The sequence below is a fragment of the Triturus cristatus genome, chromosome 5_1 (assembly GCF_964204655.1).
Source record: "Triturus cristatus chromosome 5_1, aTriCri1.1, whole genome shotgun sequence".
NCBI classification, from domain to species: Eukaryota; Metazoa; Chordata; class Amphibia; order Caudata; family Salamandridae; genus Triturus; species Triturus cristatus.
The window spans coordinates 829388403-829395422 of NC_140587.1; the positions used below are offsets into that span (position 1 = coordinate 829388403).

At 46.5% G+C, this 7020-nt stretch overlaps 1 pseudogene; it reads right to left on the reverse strand.

Moving 5' to 3' along the window:
- Positions 1-294: 294 nt before the first annotated feature.
- On the reverse strand, positions 295-571 carry LOC146831536 (large ribosomal subunit protein eL37-like; annotated as a pseudogene).
- Positions 572-7020: the final 6449 nt, after the last annotated feature.

Sequence of the window (7020 nt, forward strand, 5' to 3'; positions counted from 1 at the left end):
CCCCGCCGGAAAACTCAGATTCAGGCCAAACTTATGAATCTTTGGGCAAATGTTGAAATGCATAAAGGTGTACTATGTTGCATATTGTGATTCATCTTTCAATCTTTGAAGTAAATACCATATATGAATCATTGTATGTAATGCTTAGTAGGCCTGGGTGAAAACTCCGGAGTTTCATTCTGCAGAATTCTGTGGAGTTATTGGAAACTCTGTGATATTCCGCCGAGTTACGCGAAGGGGGAGAGTGTAACACCATATACTAATTTAATAAAATAATTATGAGGAACTTAATACTCAAACTGCTGCCCTCTTCGGTTTTGGTGTTGTGCCCTCAAGGATTCCATTCCTGAATCTATGGTAGACAACCTTCAAGTGTTTCATATGGCTGGTACCTGTGGTGTTGAGTCTCTTAGCCTTCACACTCCAGTTATACTTTCCCTTGCACTTAGCGGGATATCTGCACTTGCCACAGGTCCACAATTTTGGAAATAGTACGCCTTTGATCCACAACAACGACACAGTGTATGCTTCTTTTTTGGTGTTTACCTAATGACAATGCTCCCTTTGTCATCTTGCCGTAATGACCAAGTTGATAGAGCGTAACACCCAGAATGCCTGCAGTATTTGAATGTGGGCATACATAGAGCAAACAAACAAGCATCATGTGCAGACCAGTTAGTGTCTCGTCCCTGTTCAGTCCCCAGCCCAAACCCCTTGACTGCCTCTACTCTCCACCAACTCCTGCAGTTCAGCAACACTCATTCCACGCATGGTACCGCTGTGCCAGCCATGCTACCCCAGCTCGTGTGGGGACCCTGGAGGTTCAAGTCCAAGAACAGCAGGAGTAGCTGCTTTCCTACTGGGGAGGCCGTATCAGCCATGGTTCACTGACAGAATATTGACACCTAAAATATCTCCATACCACAATGTCAAGTTTTAAATATCGATGTCAAAAATATCGACATCCTATATTTATAATGGTAAGTTCAAAAATATCAACAAAAAAAATATTGATGTAAAAAATATAGTTGTACAAAATATCGATTTATATATATATAATACATATATTATCTACTGGCGGTCGCCAGTAGATAGTTATAGTTAGGATTGTGTTTCCATAGGAAATCTCCAAATTCTATTTTGAATAACTTTGGCGCCGGTTGACGAATCCTCGCGAAATTTTCAAAACTAATGGGGCGCTCCGCTCAGCTCCTACCCTGAAAGTCTCGGTGTGATTCTTCAAGGGGGGGCCGAGAAAAAAGGGGGCCCCAAAACGCGTTTTCCCCATGCATTTTTCCATAGGACCTTTAGTCGAAGGTACAGCCCGAACGGCTGCACAGAATTACTTGAAATTTGGGTAGTCCTCAGGTCAGGGAAGTGCCTTTTGCAGGTCTGGTGTCAATCTGTTCAGTATTTCCTGAGAAAATAGCATTTAAAAGCATATAAATATCTATACGCGTGCACCGTGCTCGCACAGTGCGCGCACGGTGCCGTGCGCGAGCAAAATTCAGATAGGTTGATAGATGTCAGTAAACATTCGAATCGGTCGAAATCAGGAAGTGTCGGCCGCCATTTTGTCTGTCACACTGAAAAGGAAAGGTGGAAAAAAGGTGGAAAACGTGAAAAGGGGGCAGGGAAGAGAGTTCCTGACCCCCTAGCCTTTGTCAGGGGGTCACAGAAGGACCCCCAAGGTTAAAAAAAACATTTTATAATTTTTGAAAAAAATCGCGGGGTGCGAGACGGACCCGGACACTTCTCCATACAAATCGTAAAAATGAAGTCCGACCGTACTAGTACGAGCCGGACCGGTGTTACAATTTACGATTCGTACGGAAAACATCCCGTACACGGGGAATGACTTTGGCCGCTACGAAGCAAAGTTTGTACGCACCGTACCCCCAGCGCGAATGTACAGTGTGTACCCCCCGTGCGTAGGTACGCACCGTACCCCCAGTGCGAATGTACGGTGCGTACCCCCGCACGTAGGTACGCACCGTACCCCCAGTGCAAATGTACGGCGCGTACCCCCGCGTGTAGGTACGCACCGTACCCCCAGTGCGAATGTACGGTGCATACCCCCCCGCATAGGTACGCACCGTACCCCCAGCGCGTAGGTGTGCACCGTAAACTTCCTAGATGTAACAGTGAATTTGGAAGACGGAAACTTGGAGACTAGTCTGTTTCGTAAAAGCACATCAGGGAATACGGTGTTACATGCAGAGAGCTTCACCCGCAACACACAATAAATAGTATACCATATGGGGAATTTCTGCGCATCCACAGAGCATGTAGTACCATAGCAGCGCGCGACAAACATCAGTTGGATGCCAAAAATAGGCTACTAGCGCGAGACTATGAGGAAAAAAGCTTGATGAGATCGATGATGAAAGCGAATCTTAGGAATAGGAATGACCTATTGGTATCTAAAAACATAATAAATCAGGAAACTCTAGTGTCCACCAATAATATCCCAGACTATGATTCCAATGGAAGTGAAATGAGACTTATCACTACTTACAGTAGACAGGCTAAAAAAATTAAGAACATTATCTGTAAAGAGTGGCCCATTGTATTAACAGATCCAACCCTGAAGGCAGTGCTTCCCAATAATCTCACTATTACATACAGGCGAGCATTTTCTATGAGGGATGAACTGGTATCCAGCAGTCCGGAAACATCTGTCAGTGGTACCTGGTTAACCCCCGTAAAAGGATTCTTTAAATGCTCCTCCTGTAGAGCGAGTAAATTTGGAATAAATACTAACCAATATACCACACCTTTCAGTGATAGTCCTAAATGCCTAAAAGGACACTATACATGTCGCACTGACCATGTGGTATATGTATCGGAATGCACATGCGAACTCAAATACGTTGGGAGTACAAAACTGCAAGCATATAATAGAATCTTGCAGCATTTACGAGCCATAGTAAAGTCGGATCCAACTTACCCGGTAGCTAGGCATTTTAAAGCTTGCCATAATAACAATCTGAGCTGCTTGAGCTATTTTATTATAGACTCAGTACCCAAACAGAAGAGAGGAGGTAACCGGGAAAAAGCTTTGAGGCAATTGGAATGCAAGTATATATTGGAGTTGGACACACGTATTCCAGGAGGTTTGAATAATGGGGAGGATTTACACCATTTTTTATGAATGCTTATGGTAGTCACATTACATAGAAGGATATTACGGAATATAGCTAGATATGTAAGTTAGGTTCTCTTTCCGTCATATATAAGCTCAGAAATGCACACATACTTGATGATGTCCTCTGTTTTCATGAATTGTAAGAATATGTGACATTTAGATATTGTAAAATCCTTTTTTATCACATTACAATATTTTTGAATATAGATAAGGGTGATTTATTCTTTTTATTTCATTTTGTTATTTATGTGTGATACCCAGTGTGTTCTTCAAGACATAATGTGGCTGTATATATTTTCACATCTATCCAGATATGTTTTTAGTACAATTCCAGTCCCTTATGTTACGATGCTTAGTGGGTCTCAATTTAATGTCTTGCAATTTTTGCACAATATTTTGTAGAGTTGCACACTTTGCTGTATTTGCACAGATATCAAAAACTTGCTAGATTTGCACATTATTTTGCAGATTTGCACAGTTCGCTGTATTTGCACAGATCAACAATTTGCTATTTTTGCACATGATTTGCGTTTTTTGCACAGTATTGGTGAGGAGTGTTTTCCCATGTATAGGGATTAATTTCTACCCAATGCATTTGTAGCATTATAATGCAGTGCAGGCACTTTATTTGCATCTTAGCCATAGGTTAAATATAGTACGATTCGTAAAGCATTATGCATTTAATATATGTCAATCGTATTTTCAATCTGGACTGGAACAAGCGGTTAAGTGTATACATTTTAATGTTTACTATATCTCTGGATATGTGAGACATACATATAAATGGGATTGGTCCCTGTGATTTTATGATATTGTCAACGACAGCCGGGTGATAGTATGTTTTTTATGTCTATACGTAATTGGGTGCACGTCACCTTTAAAAAGTCACGTTCAGTTCAAGCTAACCATGTGATCAAGACCGCTGTGTCGGTCGAAACGCGTCTGATCCGAATCATGTTTGGGGAGTAATAAACCGAGCACCAATCTTTGCACCAGCATACATGTGTCCGAAAAAGTACATACGGATTGGCCCGATCCATACGAATCGTACCTGGAAAATTAGTACGAGACGGACCCGGACACTTCTCCGTACAAATCGTAAAAATGAAATCCGACCGTACTAGTACGATCCGGACCGGTGTTACAATTTACGATTCGTACGGAAAACGTCCCGTACACGGGGAATGACTTTGGCCGCTACGAAGCAAAGTTTGTACGCACCGTACCCCCAGCGCGAATGTACGGTGTGTACCCCCCGTGTGTAGGTACGCACCGTACCCCCAGTGCGAATGTACGGTGCGTACCCCTGCGCGTAGGTACGCACTGTACCCGCAGTGCGAATGTACGGTGCGTACCCCCGCGTGTAGGTACGCACCCTACCCCCAGTGCGAATGTACGGTGCGTACCCCCCCGCATAGGTACGCACCGTACCCCCAGCGCATAGGTATGCACCGTACCCCCCGTAGGTACGCACCGTACCCCCATTGCGAATGTATGGTGCGTACCCCCAACATTGCGTATGTACGGTGGATGTTGCGGGTACGCGATGTTGCGGGTACACACCGTACATACGCGATGGCGGTCTACGAACCCGCACCGTACAGAAGCAATGGGGTGTACGCACCGTACATAGCAATGTCCGTGTACGCGCCGTACATACACAACGCATGGGGGTGTGTGGCCATATGACTCGTACCCCTGTAGCGTACTGAAACACGGACACTGTAAAACAGCACAAGGGGGGCCTATTCGACTCGCACAACACCACAAAACACGTCTACACTGCAGAAAAAATGAAAAGGACTGACCTGGACACATCCAAACAGGCAAACAGAGGGGCAACCTCACAACCAACCCTTATAACACACCAACTAAAAATTCAAAATGAGCCCCACCCACAAATGGACCAATAAAAAGGGACCACACACACAAACCATGAGCCTTTGCAACAGACTCCCCACTGCTACAGAGCACACACAAACCACTGCACCCATCCACCTAAACATATACACCTACACACACACCCCTTCACACATACCCCCTCTCCACATTCACACCCACACTGTCACATTCAGACCCACACACCCACAACCATCCACACCCTCACCCCACACCATGCCCACCGACGAGAATCCAAAGTTCACAAGGGAGGAGCTGGACATCCTTGTCAACGAAGTCATCAGAGTCAAGCCACAGCTGTTTGGAACATTGGTCAGATAGACCAGCATAGCTGAAAAAACACGCCTGTGGCAGAGGATCGTCGAGAGGGTGAATGCTGTTGCACCCATCAGAAGGACCAGGAATGAATGCCAAGCCAGTTGGTACGATCTGTGGAGGGCGGTCAAGAGAAAAATGAATGAAGAGCACGCCCAGACCAACATCACTGGAGGTGGCGCACCCCGCAGACCAGTACATTACCATCCCTGGGAGGGGAAGGTGATGGCCATGCTTCCGCCGGTGGGAGTACATGGACTCCAAGGACCTCCAGAGCCTGGTGAGTACACAAACCACTTACGTAACATGGGGGTAATGGCATCCACACCCCAACTACACCTAATGCACGCAACTACCCCAAGCCCTCACCCGCTAGCACCACAGTCACAAGCAACGCGAATGCCAATAACATGTGTATGCCCCATGGAGAAAGCAAGGCCATGCCATGTCCCATGCTACACGCAGCACCAACTCAAGAATGGATGTCTCGTATGCTGGGAGGGTGGGTGCACCAAAACGCATGTTTGAATTCCAAATCAGACACAATTGCCCTCATCCCATATGGCCCAGCTACATACCCATGCACCATGCGCAATGCACAGGGATTGGGAAAGTACTGACAAGATAGCTCACACTTGGCCCTGGTGTAGGCAGCACAAGGGCCTCCTGTGACCAGTGCAAACACAAACACCAACACAACAAGGTCAGATATCTAGGACAGGAACTCACACTCACTGTCATGGCAGCATGCTCCATGGGGGGACAGATACATCACCTGGGAGCCCCAGGGCCAAATCACACTACACCCACCAGCAGGCCCTGTCACACACACCGCTTACGCAAGCACACACCACCAGAACAGGCAATGGATTTACCCACTGCCACAATGGACATGTAACACAACAACACCAATACATAGCCGAAGAAGCATCCAAGCCACAAATGGACATGTCAAAGACTCAGGAGAACATATAAATCTGTCCCCCGCAACATACCCATACACAAGTGAACATTGTTGAGAATGCTAGGCACACACAACTACCTGGAGGATAGACCAGCATAGCTGAAAAAACACGCCTGTGGCAGAGGATCGTCGAGAGGGTGAATGCTGTTGCACCCATCAGAAGGACCAGGAATGAATGCCAAGCCAGTTGGTACGATCTGCGGAGGGCGGTCAAGAGAAAAATGAATGAAGAGCACGCCCAGACCAACATCACTGGAGGTGGCGCACCCCGCAGACCAGTACATTACCATCCCTGGGAGGGGAAGGTGATGGCCATGCTTCCGCCGGTGGGAGTACACGGACTCCAAGGACCTCCAGAGCCTGGTGAGTACACAAACCACTTACGTAACATGGGGGTAATGGCATCCACACCCCAACTACACCTAATGCACGCAACTACCCCAAGCCCTCACCCGCTAGCACCACAGTCACAAGCAACGCGAATGCCAATAACATGTGTATGCCCCATGGAGAAAGCAAGGCCATGCCATGTCCCATGCTACACGAAGCACCAACTCAAGAATGGATGTCTCGTATGCTGGGAGGGTGGGTGCACCAAAACGCATGTTTGAATTCCAAATCAGACACAATTGCCCTCATCCCATATGGCCCAGCTACATACCCATGCACCATGCGCAATGCACAGGGATTGGGA